This window comes from Siniperca chuatsi, linkage group LG21 (assembly GCF_020085105.1).
Source record: "Siniperca chuatsi isolate FFG_IHB_CAS linkage group LG21, ASM2008510v1, whole genome shotgun sequence".
NCBI classification, from domain to species: domain Eukaryota; kingdom Metazoa; phylum Chordata; class Actinopteri; order Centrarchiformes; family Sinipercidae; genus Siniperca; species Siniperca chuatsi.
In genome coordinates, this window is record NC_058062.1 from 21962337 (window position 1) to 21985782 (window position 23446).

Below are 23446 nucleotides of genomic sequence, written 5' to 3' on the forward strand. Positions count from 1 at the left end.
GCCTCTCCCCTGTATGTCACTGATGAGCTTCTCTGAAGATGTGAGGATATGCCTGCTAGTTGTCTATGGCATTGTCTGTGTTGTTGCATCACATGTGAGTACATTTTTAAACTCCTTTTTAAACTGAATTATTGTTTTGATAAAAGACTTTGACAATCAAAGTTATGTCATACTCTGTTCAGTCAGAAATCAGGGGAGGGCATACCACACACATCTCCTTGGCCACACCAGCATTTCACATTATTGCTATGCCAGGTAATTCATAGAGACATCAGGACCTGTATCACACATCATTCACTCTCCATTTAGCCTCCATTTTCCTGTCTATCCACTGCACTGCTTAAATAAAGTAGAAATGCCTCAAAACAATCTTGAATCTAACATTTTTCCCACCTGGTATTTGTCTTAAGTTGTTTCAGAGCTGCACTGTTTAGGACGATATAGTAGGAATATGCTCAGTGTCAGTGTTAATGTGATATTCTACGACTTTGCTTTAATCACAGATCAAATACAGCACCAGACTTGTGCTGTACTTTTGTCCACTTCCAGATTTAAGAAGATGAAGTTTCGAGGAGTCTGAAAAGGTGAGGGATTGATGCCTTTCATATGAAGGCTATATTGTGAGCTGAGGAGAAGCTCATGCTTTACCAGAAAATGAGAACTGTAACTGACCACCTCCATCAGCAGCATGCCTTTCTGTGCTCTGCCATCAAAGACACAGAGCAGCCTGGTGCAAAGGCTGCTCTCATCCAACGTCTCAAACAGCTGGAAAGAAAGCTACATCATGCCACTGTAATGTTTTACCAACATGTATCATTTCAGCAACATGATCAGTTGATTTAGTCTAACCGCAACACAGTCCATATTTTTCTTGAGCTGTGAACGGTCCTGTCAATCTAAACCAAAAAAAATTTGGTTTAAACTTGCTCTTTTTGGACAATAAACACTGTTTTTGTAGAAGTTGTTGTCTCAGTGATTTCTAAAGCCTTGTAGTACTCAAGGTATAGCCAGCTTTGGTGTTATGAATAACCTTACAATTAACACTAACCATATTATTACCATGTTTTTTTATAAAAATGGACACATTTGTAAAATTATTTTCCATGTGCAAATGAAGTTTACTGCTACTCAATTTCAGTTTCTAAAAATGAAAAGAAACATATAGGTGTATTGACTCTACAATACAGCTTTCCCACACTGAGTTATAGCCAAGTTTTCTGCCATTATCACAGCACACTTGAGAAATTAATAAGAGTAAATTACTTAATAAATGACTTACTATACAATGATTTTACAGTCATTATCGGCCAGACATGTGTGCCACATAGGTTTTTACATAGGCGTTTCTGGGATGAATTGTTCCCTTGTCCAGACCTGAAGAAGATGACCAACTTTTTTGTCTCTTCCCATTGATTGCTTTCTGTGTTGGTCGTTGACGTCATGCGGAAGCTGTAAACCACAGGATGTTCGACTTCTCTCTTGGCTAAAATATCTGAAATAAACCAACATTTTGACTTTTTTATAACATAGATCATCTAGATGAAGTGTAATTACTAGTTCGGCTGTACTATATATTTGATATATTTAGTAGATATATCTTTTTAAGACTCTAACCAGAAGAACTACAACTCTGGTGCTGATTTATATCAGCTGCAGGGAATTGGAGTTTTTAGATACTTTTAGAAGTTTTAATAATGAATTGAGAGTACATTGGGGAGTTTAAGGGGATGGTAAATACACTTGTGTAATCAGATTTTAAATATCTAATTGTTAAATGGGTGGAAATTAATTTGAACCATATTACCATACAGACTATGCTGACATGATAGCTGAAGTCAAGAGCTCTATCAGTTGGTCCCATGACTATAGTACATTTTGTTGCTTAATTATAAGCCTTCAAACATACACTGAGGTCAAGGTTCAAAGGTCAGTAATTCAAAGCATGAAGAATCGTCATACTGACATATGTTGCTCCCAAGGTCGAGACCTTTCCAATGCTGTTTGTTTTAGCTCTACAACTAATTTTAAATGTTCTCATTTCATGGACACAAGCCATCTCAGGTGTAGTTTCATAGAGCACTTTGAAGGCCCAATATATAAAAAGAAGCTTTTTGTTTGTTTTTTCTTTTTTAGTGAAAAAGTGAGTCACCTTCAGAGATTATTGTACAATAAAAATAAAATAATTAATTACTACCTTCTGATACAGTGTCAGCAAGATCTGAGACAGTGGGAGCCGGGGCCTCTTTAATTTTATATGGAATACCACAATTTGGATAGATACCTTCATCTGCAGTCATCGCGACGGCTACATTAGTGGCTGTTTCTGAGGACTTTTGTTCCATCTACTGTGCACCTAAAGTGCAAAAAGCAAAACACAATAACAACTTTTTTTAATACAAATTTTGAAACTTAATTACAAATTTGTAACATAATTTGTCAGTATTTATACTGTCAGTGGTTATAGTAAATGGTTGATCAGAAATAGATACAGTTGCATTATTGGCATTTATATCCCAAAAGCCAATTTAAAGTGTAAAATTATCAGAAAACCAAGTATATAAAAGCTTTAATGTCACTTTGATATAATTTGTCATTTTCAAACAAGTGAGCTTCTCTCTGTGTGTGTCAAAAGTGTTAAAGACAGAATCTATAACAAAATGCAGTAAAGCTGTTCTGGATGTTTGCAATGGCCCAGCACTGTACAAGTACTCACATGTAGGCCTGGGTTATTTTTTAGTTACCTGATTTTTCCCACTTTGCATAGAGCCAAATGGCATGCAGAAACAAACTGCCACTGTTAATATCACTTACTGATTTCAAATTAAATCCACTCAGCATCTTTCAAAATAGCTTTTAATTGGGCCCTTCCATGAAAAGGATGGCTTCTCGAGGGTAAGGCCATTGGGCAGTCCAGCAACTTTTATGGTCATGCTTTGATTCACCAGGGGACTGGTAACGGAGCCGTCCAGCACACGTTACACAATTTTACACAGTTTGACAATTCTGAATTTCCTCTCCTGTTGATAGCCCATGTTCAGGCCATAAACATGTCATTTTGTTAAGGCGTCATTATCTTATGGTTAATTAGCACATTAGATAAGAAATTTATTAATTTAATAATGATGCCACTGATTCATGGAGGCATATTATGTCATCAAGATGCATAGATCCTGCACTTTTTTAAACAGTACATCAACTTGATATTTGGTACTGGGTGTTGCGGCTGAGGAATTGGCTGCAAATGTAACAACAGAGAACAATTATTAATTTCATAAAACTGTATTATGTATCTTTGCACTATTATTCCATCCGATTTTCATATAACCAACATCACAAAGTTGTTTACTAAGTATGTGTTAAGAAGTCAGTGGCTCCTTTGATGCTCAGTTCATACACCTCTAAGATGGACTTTTGGCAGTCCGATGACAAAATGGCCATTTCCACACCCAAAGCCTCAAGCTTGGACAACTTCACACAATATTTAGGTAAACAAGATGGACCACAGAAATAGTAAATAATGGATTATACACAAAACAGACAAAACCTACATTTAAAAATCCAACATACACTGAAACAACTCATAACAGGGTTAGGCAATCTCTGTGAAAACTGTGTTGTCGCAGGTGAAAATATTGTGAGAAAAAGCATTAAAGGACCTTTTGTAGTTTCAAATCCAGTTCTGAAAGAGAGAAAAAAAAAATTAAATGGTACACCAATTAAACTGAATTTTATCAAAATAACTTCCATCTCTTCCATTTTGTAATCAGTACAGCAAAATTATGTATTTATTTGACATGTTGATTGTTAGATTTAAGGTATACTTTAGTGCTGCACTATAACACAGGTTTCCAAACCAGTAGCTGTTGCAGCTCTTGATATTAAGGTTGAACCAACATGTGTCATTCCCTCCATAAAAAAGGATTTCAAAGTTTCCCTCTGCTCCTCATGAATCTCTGTTCTCTGTTGTTGAAAGAAAAAACTAGTCAGCAATAAATCAGTAATAAAAAAGACAGTGTTCAGGGTAAGTGTGGATTTTGCATATCACACCATATTTCTCATACACACTAGCCTAATGCTTTTAGATTAGTAACTGTAAGACTAACCTCTCTGAGCCATCTTCAACCTGAAACATAACACATAACAAACCTAACAAGAGAAACTTGCACAAGACATATTTGAAAAAGGGCCCACTCTCTCTATGTAATTGAAAGCTTCTATCTAACACTTACAGGTAACAACTGGTAGAGGAGCAGCCCGATTAAACTTGCACCCTAAGCTTCCTCATGCAGAATCAAATGCAGATAAGCTTTGTTCAAACCCACAGAATGTCAAAGATACCAAATATATCAGGCTAAATTACATGAGAATGTGTATAAAATTATGCTTAAGACATCTGGACTTTTCCATTTGATGTAGTTAGCCTAATGCTACCTGTGCAGCCATAAAAAAGTCGTCTTGGGTTTAAATATTTCACTCAATATGAGTTTGATATAGCTTCAATGAAGCGTTGGAACAAGCAGATACAGAATGTATTATGTAACATTGTGTTGGGACGCCACAGATTAATTCATTCATTTGGGTGATTGTTAACTGTATTCTCTTTTGTCCCACAAGCCTGAAAGCCATTGAACGCAGCATTGGCCAGTCTGACCTGTGACCCGGATGTCACTAGGTCAATAAAAAGGTCAGTGATGCTTTGTTCTGTCTCTCTTTCTCCTGGAATCTTTCACTGTGATGGACAGCCTGCCTGCTCACCAGCAGACACCCACCTGAACTCTCTCCTCCTGGCTTGTTCCATGTAATCTGCTCAGAGTAGAAACATGCAGCAGAACCGAAGTCTCCTGATCTACCAAAGCGCTGCGAAGGCCTCTTAGATCTCTGAAACAAAGTTTAGTGCAGACAGCTGAAGCCCACACACAAAGCCTGCCAGCTAACGTCACATGTTAACAGGAGCACGAAGCAAGTTAACGCCAAGCGGTTAAGGACAACCACAGATGGAGCGACTGGCCTTCTCCAATCTCTACAAGCGGACACTGTACAGCAAAAGACACTTCCACAATGGAAGCACAATTCTTCCCAGCTTGGCTCACAGACTGACCGCCAGCTAAGAACAGCACCAAAGCCACCTCTCTTACGTAACAACTGGGCATTGCATAGAGTAACAGTCTATATAGCTAAGCAAAGGACTGTTTAACATGTGATGTTACTGATGTGTTTTCATTAAGGTTTTGTTGTGACGTGTTTATCTGTTGGTTAATTCGGTAGTGTCAGCGCGTTTGTATATTTGCAAAAGAAAAGTATGGAGAGAAGCTATTCCTTAATTTGGCATTTATTAAAACATTGGAGGATCAAAACATATCTTGTACAAGGATCTTTTCTATTAAGAAAACCCCAGTCAGCAAGCTGTTAATCTGTAGTCAACATCCTAGGAAAGAGTGCTCTTCTTAACATTACACAGAGTTTTAAATGAGAATGTGCAACTATCTCATAGGTTTCTACAGAGGTCTCCCTTCGTTGGTGCACAGGCTGGTCCCAGCCTCTTGACACACGATTCCACCCTTCATGTGGAGATACAGCACCCTGGTGGAGGAATCCTACACTTCCTCTGTTTGTAAGTTGCTAAAGTCTCTGCTTCGTTCCCCACAACTGATACTTCTCCTCTCATAGCCATTACAATACATACTCTCCTCAGTACATGATGTTCTTTCTGATATCCCTGTTTCTTTGTATAAATGGAAGTCTGTTATGCAACAGCTAATCAACTTTTCCCTGCTGTCAGCAAGTCTGCAGGACAACACTTTGAATTGTTAAACCTCATGCCCTGCGTGTGTGTATGTGTGTACAAAAGTTTCAACATGGTATTAATATAATAGGCAAGCAACCTTCGTTTAAATTATTAATTCTCACAAATCCCTCCTTTTACACCTTTTAAGGTGTAAACTTAATCAAAATGGTGCAACTACACACTACAACCCCCTTCCCCATCTACCTGTACCTCCTGTAACTCTTCTTCCTCATCTGACTCCAAATCTTCACCTAACAGGGGCATTTGATAAGGCGGAGGGTCTTTCTCTTACTAAACGGATCGTTGATGCCTGAATTTTCAGCCAACTCTTCAGACAGAGAAGTAAGGCCAGCTAGAGCCTTGGTGATGCTTCCATCAAGGGCAGTATTATTGGGAATGAATGTACAGCAGATGTCCCCAAACATTTTGCAGACTCCGCCCTTTTCTGCCAAAAGTATATCTAAAGCCATCCTATTCTGCCAGGCCATAAGAGAAGTCGGTCCTAATTGTTCCTCTTAGGCCACACAGGCCTGGTTGGCGAAAAGGGTGCCACAGTCGACCCCTAGGGTCAGCCATGACAGTTAGGGCTTCTCAACTTTTTGGGTCTGGTTCTTAGTTTTATCTTTTAGAGCCCTTACTCGTGTTCAGCCAATTCAGTTCTAACCTCCGCTAATGTGCGTGAGGGTGGTGGGGCTGGTACACAATGTGTCAAGTGGTGCCAAATTGCTCCAGCTTTTCCTTTTACCTGGACTGTGTGGGAGGTACACACAACCACTTCATAAGGATCAGTCCACTTTCGCTTGTGAACTTTCACTCGTACCCAATCCCCTACCTGTACTGCTGGAGTCTCGGTGATGGTTGCTTCGGGTTCGGCCAGCTGTACCTGTTTATACAAAACTCTGGTCAAGCTAGTCAATGCAGTCATGTATTCGTAATAGTCAATCTGCCAGACATCCAGAGGGGGCATATGACCTCCCTCCCTGGGTGGCCCTGGCATTGGCCTACCTGTCAGCAACTCATGGGGTCTCAAATGTGACCTTGGCCCCTGGGGAGGTTCTCATGGACATAAGTGCCAAAGACAACGCATCCACCCAACTGAGCTTTGTCCCAAAACAGATTTTAGCCATTATTCTTTTCAGAATCTGGTTGGTTCTTTCCACCAAACCTTGTGACGCAAGATGATACACTGCTCCAAATCTATGTGTTATTTCCAGTGCTTTTTCCACCTCCCCCAGCTGTTTGTTACTGAAATGTGAGCCGCTATCTGCGCATACACTGCGTGGAACCCCATATCGCAGTATTAGCTCATTTTTCAACCATTTTACCACTATATCTCTTTCTCTTTCGACTCTTTATGGCATGGTATGGCAAATGTAGCAGTCTGTCACATAGTTTTCCACTATGGCTGTCATGTGGGGATGCCACCAGCATCTTTCAATGTTCTTCTGTGTTTTCTTCTTGTTCTCATGAACTGGTTCATGTGCTTGTTTGAGTAGTAGCTGACAAAGTTTGGCTGGAACCACTATTCTTCCATCATGAGCTCTCCACAGGCCTTCCTTCTTTGTTGCTCCTTTCCAATGTCATTAATTTTGCTCATATGCTCCTGCTTGTTCTTGCATGTCAATGATGTCTTTCTCTGTTAGTTCTGGTAGTTTTTCAATGGTGAGAGACATCTGTCTTGGTGTGTACCCTCCCGCCTTCTTGGCTGCTAAGTCTGCAGCATAACCTTCTGCTATGCTGGTGTCTAGTTTCTGGTGTCCATTGCATTTCATCCTGGCCACAGCTGTAGGCAGTAGTACTGCTCTTACCAGTTTTTCTAGCTGTGCTTGGTGCTTTACTGGAGTGTTGGCTGTAGTCAGGAAGTTCCTTCTGACCCACTGCGGTCCATCCACATGTACAGCTCCATGTCCATAGGCTGAGTCTGTGTAGATGTTCACTATTTTTCCTTCAGACAACTCCAGGGCTCTTGTTAAGGCCACTATTTCAGCCAGCTGTGCTGAGGCTGGTTGTGGTATGAGACCTTGGTCTATTGTGAGATGTGTCTTTGTGTGTGGATCCTGTTTTACTACAGCATAGGAGGCCACATTTCCCCTGTCTTCTCTGTAGCAGCATCCATCTGTAAACAGGACCACCTCTTTTGTAGAGTTTCTCTTTCCAGATCCGCTCTGAGTCTTAAATCTTTCTCAGCTCTTTCCGCACAGTTATGCGCGTGGCTATTGTCTGTGGTCAGTCCTGTTGCCATGTTCACACCCTCAGTGTGGTATGTGACATGTGGTTGCAGCAGAATGTCTGAAATTTTCGTTTTTCTTGCTGTGGAGAAGGTGAATGCATTTGATCCCAAAAATGCCACTACTCCATGATCAGTGTTCATTTTCAATTCGTGGCACATCACTATGTGACTTGTTTTTGTGATTGCTTTTACCAATGCTGCCAAGTACCTTGTACATCCTGCTTGACCAGTTTCCATATTATCCAGTTTGGAGCTGTGGTACATTAGCACTCTTCTTTCTCCCTCCTTTTTCTGGAAAAGCACAGCATTAACTACTCCAGCTTTTTCAGAAACGGTTTGGAAAGGTTGGAAAGGTTTTGTGTAGTCAGGTGATGTCAGAGTAGCAGCTTGTGCCAGTGCTTGTTTTGTGAAGATGAAGGTCTCCTCTGCAGGTTAAGTCCATGACAAGTGGCCAGTGAGGTTGCGATTTCCTACCTCCGCCACCATGTCATGCAGGCTGGCTTTCCATGTGACAGGATGGATACTTCTGTGAGGCGGTGAGGGTGTGTCCTTCATGAGAGATCTTGCGACCTAGAAACACAACCAATCGCCTGCAAACTTGCACTTTGTCTCTCTTGACTTTGTACTCTTGTTCTGCGAGCAGTGTAAGCAGGGAGTGTGTAGCAGTCAGGCAGGCTTCAGCTGTAGGCGCAGCCAAGAGAATGACATCCACGTACTGTATGATGTTATTTTAGTACAGCGTTGAACTATCCAGGGCTGTCCCGGTAGCCTTGTGGTAGTCTGGTGTACATCTGCTGGAGACTTACCACGGCCACCAGAGACTTTTGTACTTTATCGGGGAGCCCCTTGATACACTGTATTTTCCACAGGGCCTGTATAGCTTCACTGGAATCATGTCTGGCACCAGTATGTTGTGCCCACAGTTTGGCTGCTCTCTTCAAATATTCCAGCATTCCTTCTCCAGGGTTCATCTTGATATCTCCTACTCCATCTATGTTTCTGTCAGTTGGATATTCTCATCTTAAAGCATCCCATAGTAGGTTCCTGAAGGTGTTGAATGGTCTGTGATCAGGATCCGCAGATCGTATTCCTGCCATCTTAAGTAACTTCTTTGCAACCCGTACCCCCTCTGCTCTTCCCAGGAGGGCTCTCATATCTCCAGCACAAAGAGTTTCTCCCATGGAGAGGCTTTCCAATGTTGCAATCCAGTCTTATGTTCCTCCAGCTAGGGGAGGCAGTTTTCCCATCAATCCATCCATATCTCTATGAGCGAAAGGGACCTAAGCTGGTGCACCATTCACCATTCCAACATGGTATTAATATAATAGGTAAGCAACCTTCGTTTAAAGTATTAATTCTCACAGTAGCAAGATGCTAAGTTGATGTTAGTTATGTTATGCTCCACACAGCTAACTAACTCCTTTTAACTTGGCACCATTATACTAAACAGATCACACACATACACGTCTAATTTGACTTACAGACAACCACACCATGCAGAGAGTAACTTTAAAGCTCCCGCTTCAGATGTTCCTTTGTTTCTGACCAAGTGGGTTCATGCTCGTGCATGCGACGTACTGAGGCAGAACAAAGAAACATACATTCCTTTTGGCGCGCACCCAGACCTACACACGCACACACACACACACCCTGTGTTCTGTAGTTTAGTATTTAGTTACACGTCATATTGTGTGCTTTGCTTTGTTTATCTATTAAATAAATGCTTGTGTATAATTATGCTGGTTTCCTTAATGTTGCACAAGAGTGAATAATTTGCCAACCTCTGCTATGTTGAACTCCATATCCTTCAACCTACTCGCTATCAATGGTAATTTTGGTTACAGTTATTAATTTAATTGTTAATCTGAGTTCCAAATTGATCAGTGTATTTTATGAGACTCAATTAATTGGTTAATTAATTAATTAATTAATTAATCATTTATCTTTAAGAAGAGTGGTGCCCCTGAGGACTTTATTCACTAAAGTTATTAATATTTATCTTTGATAACTCTGATAGCCATAATTAATTGATTGCACCTACACAAGTGGGTACCCCCCCTTTAAACACTGTAAATCCCAACAAACGTCTAGTCATTTTCACAAGCTAACTTTGAAACTAATGGGGAAATTTAAGGGGAAAGCCAGGGTGCAATACATCATTTTATTACTTAACTAGTGATTTCTTAGTTTACATCAACCTAACATCTCAAAGCAGACACGAAAAAACATGCTAATCAGTAATGCTAACCGCTTAGCTATGATACAAACTAACCTTTTTGAAATAACTTCAAGCTAGCACCGCAAAAGATCGGTAAAGCATGTAATATCTAGCAAAATGCAAGTTCAAAACGGTTATCTCATGTCAACACGTTACGTCATCTCAAAACGTCATCTATTGTTTTTGCTTAATTCCTAACTAATCACTGTTTAAATGGTCATTTAAATTGTCTTTCCTTTAAATACCACCAGCTGACGGACATACTCAGTTCTGCACTGCAGTATCAGGCACAGGCGCACTGATCGCTCGTGTTGCTGTTGCTCGTAGCATTTTACAGAAATTTTAGTGCATTACTTTTTGCAACATATTATACGAACCGTTGTATGAGGATATGTTGGACCATGTTATTGAGTATATTCTTTATAGACACTTGATTATTGTACTAGATTAGTCTTAGAAAAGGTTTCAGTCGTAGTCATCTGGACACTGTTTTCAGAATCAAGACGTTTCGGCTCCCATCCGGAAGTCATTCTCAAATGTACTAGATTAGGTAATAAGTGTGTTTATTCAAGACAAATATTTAAATTCAACAACTTATAACTCATTCAGGGCAGAGAAAGTTGTGGTGTGTGTGTAGGCTACAGCCTTTCTGGCAGCTGTAAAAAAGGACACTTTCGTGTTTTTTGTTTATAAATGTTGAGGATATCATTGAAAGAAAACCTTAACATGGGAATTAACAGTGAGGAAAATACTTCCAGGCGGTGTGTCCTCAGTTCTCCAATGGGATGCTCAGTGTCTTGTAGCGCCGCTGTCAGGTTAATATTGGAGTAAATGGACAGCCAGAGCAGTTGCTGAGTATCTAATATTGCCACTGTTGGTGTCTTGACAAAAAAACGTTGGTATTTGACAACCTGGGAATGAGACGGGTTGGGTGATCTGGATCCTCTCTCAGTGGCAGTTCATCATTGAAGGGCTCTCCTGATGACTTACACAAGTTGTGGAGCACACACAGCAGGCGATGACGATGTTCTCAAACTTCTTCAAGCTGGTGTCATTTCTCTTCATTAGTATCCTCCACCTCCCCTTTAGTCTCCCAAAGGCGTTCTCCACCACCGTCCGTACCTGACTTTGATGATTTGTAACGACTCTTCTCTCTTGTAAGTTGCCCTTTATCACTGAAAAGCTTCATCAACCAGGGAAGCAGAGGGTAGACACTGTCACCTAGTATGACCATGGGCACACTGGTTCCTCCCACATGGGTTTGGGGGGGTACAGCCTTCTTGTCTGACCTTGCTTCTAGATACAAGACTGCCCAAACACACAGGCATCGTGGACGCTCTCCAGGTTTTTGAAGTTCAAGTTCATAAAGCGATACTGGTGATCAACTACACCTTGGAGGACCATTGAATGGACCCCTTCCTGTTGTAAAAGTTACTGCGATAGGACTTTCATGCTTGTATAGGAATGTGGCTCCCATCAACAGCAGCAAAGCACTGTGGGAAGCCCCACCGTACTTCAAATCCATGGACCACCTCTAGAGCTGCTTCTCGTGTTGAAATCTGCATGAGAACATGTCCAAGACTTGAACGATTGCCACACAAACCTTTTATTGAAAATGTCAGAATAACATCTGTTAATATCTTATCTAAAATTGTGGTTTGTCCCCTGCCCACTCTTCTCTGGTAATTTATTCTCACATTGATTGAAATTATATAAAAATCTAGGATATAGACTAGCTACCTAGAGTGGTGGAAAGTAAATAATGCATTTAGCCAAGTACTGTACTTTAGTACAAATTTGAGGTACTTTATCTTTTTTTCTTTTCATGCCACTTTCAAGTCACAAACATCATAGTTCCAACTCTTCAAATCTGATGATTTTCTGCTTTTCCTTTCAATATTAATTTATTTATAATTTTGAGGTTTGGACTGTTGGTTGGACAAAACAAGCATTGTGAAGGTGTCACTTTGGGCTCTGGGTAATTGTGACGGCATTTCTCATTGTTTTCAGAAGTTTTACAATTATTAAAAAAAAAAAAAACAATTCGTCCGATAGTCGAACCTCGGATTCAGGAGGAGCAGAGTGGTTTTCGTCCCGGTCGTGGAACACTGGACCAGCTCTATACTCTCCATCGGGTGCTCGAGGGTTCATGGGAGTTTGCCCAACCAGTCCACATGTGCTTTGTGGATCTTGAGAAGGCATTCGACCGTGTGCCCCGGGCGCTTTGGGGAGTGCTCTGGGAGTATGGGGTCCGGGGCCCTTTGCTAAGGGCTGTCCGGTCCCTGTATAACCGGAGCAGGAGCTGTGTTCGCATTGCCGGCAGTAAGTCAGACCTGTTCCCGGTGCATGTTGGACTCCGCCAGGGCTGCCCTTTGTCACCGGTTCTGTTCATAATTTATATGGACAGAATTTCTAGGCGCAGTCAGGGGCCGGAGGGTGTCCGGTTTGGGAACCACAGGATCTCATCTCTGCTGTTTGCAGATGATGTCGTTCTGATGGCTTCTTCAAACCAGGACCTGCAGCATGCACTGGGACGGTTTGCAGCCGAGTGTGAAGCAGCTGGGATGAGAATCAGCTCTTCCAAATCTGAGGCCATGGTTCTTGACCGGAAAAAGGTGGTTTGCTCTCTTCGCGTGGGTGGGGAGTCCTTGCCCCAAGTGGAGGAGTTTAAGTATCTCGGGGTCTTGTTCACGAGTGAGGGACGGATGGAGCGTGAGATTGACAGGCGGATCGGTGCAGCGTCTGCAGTGATGCGGGCGCTGTATCGGACCGTTGTGGTAAAGAAGGAGCTGAGTCGAAAGACAAAAGCTCTCGATTTATCGGTCAATCTACGCTCCTGCCCTCACCTATGGTCATGAGCTTTGGGTAGTGACCGAAAGGACAAGATCGCGGATACAAGCGGCTGAAATGGGCTTCCTCCGCCGAGTGGCTGGGCGCTCCCTTAGAGATAGGGTGAGGAGCTCAGTCACACGGGGAGCTCGAGTAGAGCCGCTGCTCCTCCACGCCGAGAGGAGCCAGCTGAGGTGGCTAGGGCATCTGATCCGGATGCCTCCTGGACGCCTCCCTCGGGAGGTGTTCTGGGCATGTCCCACCGGAGGCGGCCCGGGAAGACCCAGGACACGCTGGAGGGACTATGTCTCTCGGCTGGCCTGGGAACGCCTCGGGATCCCCCCGGAGGAGCTGGAGGAAGTGTCTGGGGCGAAGGAAGTCTGGGAGTCTCTGCTTAGACTGCTGCCCCCGCGACCCGGCCCCGGATAAGCGGAAGAAGATGGATGGATGGATGGATGGATGGAAAAAAACCAAACAATCTAGAAAATAATCACCAGATGAATCCATAATGAAAATAATCATTAGAGAAATTAACAGAGCTTGGACCAAAAGTGCCCTTGTTCATAAACATTTTTATTTTTATTTGTTGTTCTCACTTATTTTTTTTTCAAACAAAACAAGTCTTTGTGATGCAAATAGTGTTTATTTGATCATATAACTTAATAACTGTACATTATTTTAGAGTTTAGTAAATGTCCCTAAAAATCAGTTCTAGGGGACATTTTCAATGCAGGACTTTTACAGTGTGGTATTTGTACTTTTACTTAAGTAAAGGATCTGAATACTTCCTCCACCACTGCTGGTTTACAATGCTTAATTTTCGGATGTGTATATAAGTGGGAATTAGCCGGTAGTTTTGCTCCCTCTCACAGCTTGCTGCTCATCCACTAGTTATCTGGGCAATTACATATTTATCTGGGCAATTACATATTCCACTGTAGAGGAAGCGAAAGCAGCAAGCTTAGACTTGATAGTACAAAGACAAGATAGTCTTTGGCTACTCTAAAATAATGTAATTAATAATAATTATGTCTCCTTCCTAAGCGTGCTCTCTTTGTTCTATGTTGTTCATCATGTCGCAGTCCTATCGATCATGACTTGTAGCACTTAAGAGCTGAATCATGTGGGATATACCCTGCACTAGGTTACTTCAGCACTGTTTTAATGATGCATGATCATATGTGGATTGGTTGTGCCTCGTACAGCATGTTCATGCTACTTCATATGCACATTTTCTGTAAGCCGCTCTGGATAAGAACATCTGCTAAATGACAAAAATGTAAATGTACCTGGTGTACAAAGTTGCAGACAGTGGACACGCCCACACCAAACAGCTGTACAATTCTATATTCAGCATTGGTGGCGAAGACTCGTATCTCTTCTCTATAGATTATTCTAGATTATTGATGAGAAAATTGGTCACACTTTATTTTATGGTACACTAATAAGACGTAATAAGCCATACTTTGTATTTAATTAGACCAAAACTAGAAATATGTTCTTTATTAGACAGTAAACAATCAGTTATACCCTAATACCATATTAGACCCAAAATATACTATACTTAGACACTATTATACCCAATGATACTCTTATTAGAAACCAAATAGGAGATCCTAATACACAATTAGACACTATTTTACATGATCATTGTCTAATTAACTCAAATACAATACCATATCAGATCCAAAATAGGCAACAGTTAGACGCTATTCTACCCTTACTACCAAATTCTGCTATATAAGACACCACATTTAATGCTGCCAACATGGACCTGATAATAGCTTAATTAGATAACACAGGCTGCAATTAGACGAATTTAATGTCATATTATATCGGACATAGCCTTTATAATAGTCGCACACCTATTAATAGTTCTGGGAGGGTAACAACAAGCGGGAAGTGGGTTGTACTGTATTTATTCATTATTTGTGATATTTATTAGGTTTATATTTGGGTGTGTAAACTCCTCTCTAATCACTTGCCACTTGTTGTTACCCTCCCAGAACTACTAGTCGGTGTGCAAGCCCCCGGGAATTCTTTTGCCCGAACACCCTGGGAGAAGGAGAACAGGCAGAGTTAAGTTTGTGCATGACTCACACAGATTTCAATTTACTATTACAATTAGCCTAGCATGAGTCTTACATTATACTCCTCAATTAACAATTTTTTTCTACTATAGAGTCATAAATCAATACACATTTTTTGCTTGTTCACAGGCAAACGATGAGGTGAAGCAGCCCAGCATCCTCGCATCCATCACTCAATGACTACATTTGTTAAAATACCACATGTTTATTTAACCTGTGTACTAATCATAGACTGTATAAAAGAAGTGGACATAGTCACCATGACATCACCCATTGGTTTGTGGACTACCGTTTTTGAAGCCTCGAGATTAACATTTTGGCCGTTGCCGTCTTGGTTTTTTGCAATCACTGACCGGAAGTGACCATATTTGGACGAGGGAGTGGAGCTGGGGAACATAGCAAACACAAAGTTATCAGCTAATGCTAGCACTACCTAGGTTAGCAAGGTGCATCCGTAATTCACGTTGACTGTGATATTGATTGGGATGCTAATTTTAGTTAGCTAAAATACAGGCTTAAAACAAAATGTAATACTGGAAAAAATTAACAGCCGACTCCCAGAGTGTCTTTTAGAACGCTGAACAAGACATTTTTTGGGGACCAAAATGTTATAATCAACTTTCATGAACTGAAAACACTGTGAAAGGTTCCAAGTTCTTAGACGAAAACGATGACAGCACTCAAAAACAAGTTCACGGTTGTTGGGTCTCTATAAATAATATTATAAAGAGTATGGTCTATACCTGCTCTTTAGGAAAAATGCAATGAGATAACTTCTGTTATGAATTGGTGCTATATAAATAATATTTAGATGAAATAGTTAAATGTACACAGTGCAATAGATACGCATCACCTCTATCCTGATTGACAGGTCGCCATGGTAGCGACTTGTCAATCACAAGGTAGCAAAAAGCATATCCTGCTTTATCATCTATTTACTTCTTCATTTCCATGTCCATTTCCCTGCTACTTTTCCCAAGCCCCCAGGAAGTGTGCTAGGCTTTGAAGCCAATTTGACATAGTGGCCAAACCGTGGAATTACAACTTCCAGGTCCATCACGTGATGCACACTGGCACCACAAGACTTTTCCCTATAGACTGCTGTAAAATGGTGGGTAATTTTTTTTGAGCGTCTCAACCCCCACAAAATGACTCATTTCACTATCTGAATTAGATCCATTCGGTCTGATAACATTTGTTATCAGTCTGGAAGAACCGCATGATTAAATCATTTTATCCCCATTCAAGTTAGCAGAGGGCTAAACCGGAAGTTAGCCGGCTCAAGCCTGCCTAGGTAGGCGGGGTTAAATGAAACGCTAGGGTGCTTGCACCTCTGGGGCCGCACAATGCAGAAGCTATTGGAAGATCAGGTTCATTTTATACTTTTTTGGCTTCATGCGCCACTGAGCGGCTTTTCCTTATCCTATTAGCTATTCGATTTGCTTAGTCATTTAGCTTCTTCTTTTAGCCTCTCCATTTAGGCTTTCCGTCACACTTTGGGCCTTGCGCTAGTAAAACGAGGTAAAACAATGCAAATTAGCTGGAGCTGGAGCCATGTTGACTGCCTCTGTTCAGTGTGCAGTAGTAGGTGGTAGTGGGTCTGAGCAGCTGATCTAGTGAGTCGGTCTGCTTTCGGTAGTTTTACATTTGATTTCACCATTTTAAATCATGGCGAATTATTGTGTTTGTGCAGATTGCACAAACTCAGCCTCGAGTCCACCATTTCCTAACAGAAAAAGATTGTTAACTAGCTAGATCTGGTGCGTGTTGCAGGTGAAGAGACAGGACTTCACTACTGCATCTGTAACAGGAAACCGCGGTCACGTTTGGCACTCATTTTAGACAGGAGGATTATGTTCCCGTTGACATGATGGAGTTCAGGACGGGATAACGAAGCCAGGACTGTGTGAGACTGACAGCTGCTGCGGTTACTTCAGTACACACAGCTGCTTCATCAGGTTCACTCTCAGCAGGCTGCTGGTAACGTTACTGCCACTGGCGGAAAACTCAACAGCAATGTTTCTCTCCAGAAATCATGACCTAGTTACACAACCAGGTGTAACATACCTTATGCAGTATGTGGCTGAAAATTATTAGTGGTCCAATCTTGGTTTATTCTGGTTCCAGTGCACTCCAGCCATAAAATACTATGGTGGTAAATGTCCCAGATTGTGCCAAGAATTGCTTGCATTGTTATTTTAAAAAGGAGATGCAATACACCAAAATTTGTACTGAAGTAAAACACAGGTAATACTGTAGAGTAAAAATTGTTTTGAAAAATGTTTAGAATTCTCCTGCTCCATCATGTATGAATCTTTTTTTATCTACCGTTTCAGCCCAACAGCCATTTTCAAGATAAAGAGTAAAAACATATGAACAAGGCGTTGTACAAATCACAAAAAACATTATAACCATCATGAAGAATTTATTGCAGGGCTGTTGTATTGGGCTGCATCAGTTTTAGCTTGGTGTACCTAATAAACTGGAACTACTTGAATATTCTGAATATACAGAGTATTTTCCCCAAAAGTCTTGGGGATCATCAAGACTTTTGGGAAAATACTCTGTGGACTGACGAGACAAAAGCTAAACTTTTTGGAAGGTGTGTGTCCCATTACATCTGGCGTAAAAGTAACACCGCATTTCAGAAAAAGAACATCATACCAACAGTAAAATATGGTGGTGGTAGTGTGATGGTCTGGGGCTGTCTTGCTGCTTTAGGACCTGGAAGACTTGCTGTGAAAAATGGAACCTTGAATTCTGCTGCCAAAAACTCCTGAAGGAGAATGTCCGGCCACCTGTTCATGACCTCAAGCTGAAGGGAACTTGGGTGACCTCAATCCTATTGAGATGCTGTGGCATGACCTTAAAAAGGCAGTTCATGCTCGAACACCCTCCAATGTGGCTGAATTACAACAATTCTGCAAGATGAATGGTCCAAAATTCCTCCACAGCGCTTTAAAAGACTCAATGCAAGTTATTGCAAATGCTTGATTGCAGTTGTTGCTGCTAAGGGGGGCCCAACCAGTTATTAGGTTTAGGGGGCAATCACTTTTTCACACAGGGCCATGTAGGTGTCACACACTAACAGGCAGAGGACACCGAGATGGAAGGGAATGTCTTTATTGATGATGACAGCCAGCAGTGGAGAGTGTGGAGATAGGTAGAGTGAATCTGGGGAAGTTACCGGAGGGAAGCCACAGGAGACCGGAGAGACCAAGGAGGAATGGAGAAGGCACTGAGGACTGGCGATGACACGGAGGACTGGAGAACACACAGGGAACTGGAAAGACACAGGAACGGTATGGTGCATGGAGTCCTATCCACAAACGAGGTTGGACACTGAGTGTGGAGAGTGGAGTGAATTTATCCTGGGTGTGATTGGGGCTGATTAAGGGCAAGAGTGTAATTAGGAACAGGTGTGGGTGATTATGGGCTGGTGAGGACATGACAGGCTGTGACAGTAGGTTTGGATTTTGTTTTCCCTTAATAATAACAACTTTCATTTAAAAACTGCATTTTGTGTTTACTCGTGTTATCTTTGACTAATATTTAAATTTGTTTGATGATCTGAAACATTTAAGTGTGACAAACATGCAAAAAAAAAAAGAAATCAGGAAGGGGGAAACACTTTTTCACACCACTGTATTTAAACTACTTTTCTCCATCTACCTGCACCAACTAACTTCAACGATTTCTTCATCTAAGCCATCAACCTGTCTCTTAGACCCCATCCCAACTAGGCTGCTTAAAGAAGTTTTACCCTTAGTTAGCACTTTGTTACTAGATATGATCAATCTGTCTTTGTTAACAGGCTATGTACCACAGTCCATTTTTAAAGAAGCTGTAATTAAACCTCTTCTTAAAAATTCCACTCTTGATCCAGGGGTTTTTGCCAACTATAGACCTATGTCTAATGTTCCCTTTCTCTCTTAAGATCCTTGAGAAAGCAATCACCAATCAGCTGTGTGACTTTCTATATAACAATAGTTTATTTGAGGATTTTCAGTCAGAATTTAGAGTGCATCATAGCACAGACAGCACTGGTGAAAATTACAAATGACATTCTAATTGCATCAGACAATGGACTTGTCTCTGTTCGACACCATTGACCATCACATCCTATTACAGAGGTTGGAATATTTAATTGGCATTAAAGGAATCACAATAAGCTGGTTTGAATCCTATCATATCAATCAGTTTGTACATGTTAACGATGAATACTCCATGCATGCCAAATTAGTCACAGAATTCCGCAAGTTTCTGTGCTTGGATCAGTTCCATTCACCTTTATATATATATGCTTCCTTTAGGCAATATTATTAGGAAACACTCCCTAAACCTTCATTGTTATGCGGAAGATACCCAATTATATCTATTGATCAAGCCAGATTAAACTAATCAGTTAGCTAAACTTCAAGCATGCCTTAAGGACATAAAAACCTGTATAACCTGCAAGTTAATGTACTTGGTCCCAAACACCTCTGAGAGACGTTATCTAAAGATATAGTTACTCTACATGGCATCGCCCTGGCCTCCAACACCACCCTAAGGAACTTTGGAGTTATCTTTGATCAGGATAGTCTGTTAACTCCCATTTGAAACAAACTTTAAGGACTGCCTTTTTTCACCTACGTAACTTTGCAAATGTTAGGCACATCTAGTCTCAAAATGATGCAGAAAAACTAGTCCATGCATTTGTTACTTCTAGGCTGGATTATTGCAATTCCTTATTATCAGGCTGCCCGAATAGGTGTCTTAAGACTCTACAGTTGATCCAGAATACTGCGGCATGTGTACTGACACGAACTAGGAAAAGAGATCATATTTTTCAAATATTAGCTGTAAAATCCAGAAGAGAATTTAAAACCCATCTCCTCACCTGCAAAGCCTTTAATGGGCAGGCACCATCGTATCTTCAAGAGCTCATAGTACCTTTATTATCACAATAAAAAACTCCCAAAATGCAGGGTAACTTGTAGTTCTTAGTCACCAAAAGTACAATGGGAGCCAGAGCTTTCAGCTGTTAAGCTCCTCTCCTGTGGATTCAGGTCCCAGTTTCGGTACTGGAGACAGACACCATCTCTACATTTAAGAGTAGGCTTATGACGTTCCTCTTTGACAAAGCTTATAGTTAGGGCTGGCTCAGGTAAGTCCTGAACTATCCCTTAGTTATGCTGCTCTAGGCCTAGCCTGCCGGAAGACTTCCCATGATGCACCTCTCTTCTTCTGCTCTCTCTCCATTTGTACATATTCTTATCCCATTAATGCATGTTAGTAACTCGACATCGTCTCTCTCCCATAGTTTTGTGCTTTCTCGTCTCTCTCCTCCCTCCTCCTGTCGCTTTCAGCAGGTATTTCTGCCTCCGGAGCTGTAGAGTCTGGATCTATGATTGTGGGCCTTCTACTGCCCCCATGTTCCTGCTTGACAACCACTACTTCAATTATTAATATTAGTCTTATAATTATTATTATTTTATTAATATTATCACTACCATTGCATTATTATTGTTTTAAATTATATGTGGAATTTGCATTGTGCTTCTCTCTCTCTCTCTCTCTCTCTCTCTCTCTCTCTCTTGCTCTCTCTCCCATTACTACCTACAAATTCCACGGGACTCCTGAGAACATCCAGGCTAAGAGGGACGTGTGAAGTAGCGACCAGATGTGACCCAATGTGGTTTGACTTTAGTTTACGTACAGTTTTCTTCTAATGAGCAACAACTGACCCTGTAAGAAAATGAAAGTATGTTAAATAAAAGGCCTGTGTTTTGTCTGACTATTATAAAGGCTATGCCTGTGTTGTCTAATTAAGCTATCATCGGCCCATGTTGGCAACATTAAATGTGATGTCTTTTATATCATAATTTGGTAGTAAGGGTAGAATAGTGTTTCAATGTAGCATATTTTGGATCTGATATGATATTATATTTGATTTAATTAGACTATGATCTTGTAAAATGGTGTCTAATTGTATATTAGGATATCCTACTTGGTTTGTAATTATGGTAAAATTTAGTATCATAGTGTCTCATTACAGTATATTTTGGGTCTACTACGGCATTATATGTGGTTTGTAATTACAGCATAATTTAGGTGTATGGTGTCTAATTAGGGTAGAAATGTGTCAGTTTACTGTCCAATAAATATTACTTCTAGTTTATCTAATTTGATACAAAGTAGTTATTACGTCTTAGTAGTGTACCGTAAAATAAAGTGTGACAAGAAAATAAATTGCTGTTTTTGACATCAAGTGTTTGATCCATTACGCATCCGTAAATATTTTGACAATGCAGTCCCACCACCGATCACGTTTTCGTAGTGACCAAATCTGTCGGTTCGGAGCAATATTTCCTTTGTTTGTCACTGCTGGAAAAGGTAAAACAAATATAAATAAAACATTGATCGTCTTTTCAGTTTTTCCTTTCTCCGCTGTTCTCTCTCTTTTTGATGTTTCGGCACCGCTCTCATATAAAGCCCTGCTAATGGTGACATTTTAACGTCTCTGCTTGCAGTTAAAGAGTAGGACATGAGTCAGAATGTAAACATTAGTCACGTGTTCCAACAGACATTTAAACCAGGGCTGGTAGAAATGCAGTGTGAATCGTATAGCCCTGGGCTTAGGTTAACCCTGGATTAACATTGTGTGTGTGTGAAAAGGGGCTAAGAATGTGCAATGTGAAAAGCCTTTAATTGTCTCTCTCCTCCCTATAGTGAATATCAAGAAATCAAGCTAATTTATTTGTCATTTTACAACACAGGGTTGCACAATGAAATGTAAGTTGTAGCCCCTTCATGCTACACACACTTAAAACATATGTACAAATGCTTAAATTTAAAATACAATAACAATAAATTAAACAGTATATAGGCTACAGTTATTTACAAGCTATACCTATAGACTACCCAAAAAGTAGGCTAATAATTCAGTGCACTTTTTTGAATTTGTGTCTGGGGGAAAGCAGCAACAAGATAATGTTGATAATGTGGTCGGCATCATAACGTAAAAAAAACCCTGGACATCTGGGAAACATTGTCTTTCAATTTCGACTACATTTGAGCATCAAACATCTTTGATGTAAACACAGCGTCCGCCTTACCTTCTCTTGCGTTCTGTCGCCACGGAACATGGTCCGCCCATCGAGTGCGATAGCTTAATCCGGCATGTTGTGATGCAGCCAGGTCTCTGTAAGATGTTTCAGCGATAAAGGCGACAAAAATAACAAAAAAACTAAAATGTTGCGACTTTTGAAGGAGCTAGCTACTGGCTGTCGCATTTGCATGCGCTGCCATCACCATGGTAATTATATGAATCCATATCATTATGGTTCATATTTTAGAACATTGTGTCCTGCCTTGTTTTACATTGCAACCTGCTGCCATGGTGCAGCTTACCATTCCTAGCGTTTGTCTGTTTGTCCCCTATTGGTTCTCCCTCTGTGTGTGTGTGTGTGTGTGTGTGTGGGTGGCGAAGCGCGGCCTCCCAAGGAAACCTCCAATCAAGAACTGACACACCTGCAACACTCCTGCTGTTACTCACCTGATCTCCATCCACCAACACCTGGCAGTATATATACCCGGCTCTTCTCTCCAGTCTTCGCCAGATCGTCAGTCTATGCGGTATTGAAGCTCGGCATCTACCTGTACTCAACGAAAGAAAACCTTTCTTGTATGTTTTGTGAAACCCTAACTAATCATCAGATTCCTGTGTCCAGGCTCATCTCACCGATCAACCTGTCTCCAACCAGCACCGGCTCCGCCAGTCACTCGCCAGCCTGCCTAAGGCACCAGCTCTTGTTTCCCTCTACGCACCAAGTGTCTCTTCGTAGTTCTGATAATCGTAGTCGTGCATTTGGGTCCAGAACCTCCGTGACTCATAACACCTGCAGATTCTGTGAAATTTTTGGCAGAGTAGACATGTCTGTTATGTAATTCAGTTAGCCTGTAGTACTGATAGACAAATATATATGATGATTGATTTTTAACCCTTAAATGCTGAAATGTTAAAGCTGCTAGGAAATTTAAACACTTAGATTTTTGATCCAATTATTTTTCTTTGTTTTTAAATTTGTGGTGATATCACTTAACTTGCTGGCAACTACTGACTGATTCTGATTTGAAATATAATCAATGAACTACAAAAAACACATGTCAGGAGTACATAGGAACTTCAGGTGTCTTCCTGCACTGCTACAGAAAGGATTCTATGTAAGCTACATTTAGAGACATTGCACATAATAGATTAATAAATAAAAAGCTGTTAAAATCTCATTAAAGACAGACAAACGTGATTG

At 40.9% G+C, this 23446-nt stretch overlaps 1 long non-coding RNA gene across 1 annotated transcript in view; it reads right to left on the bottom strand.

The window, feature by feature from the left end:
- The window catches only part of LOC122869324, a 40640-nt gene extending 17666 nt beyond the window's left edge, over positions 1 to 22974 (bottom strand). The window contains exons 1-2 of the long non-coding RNA XR_006376298.1: positions 22879 to 22974; positions 22253 to 22793 (exon numbers count right to left, since the gene is read on the bottom strand). This is a non-coding gene — a long non-coding RNA (uncharacterized LOC122869324). The remainder of the gene's footprint in view (positions 1 to 22252; positions 22794 to 22878) is intronic.
- Between the last annotated feature and the right edge of the window lie 472 nt (positions 22975 to 23446).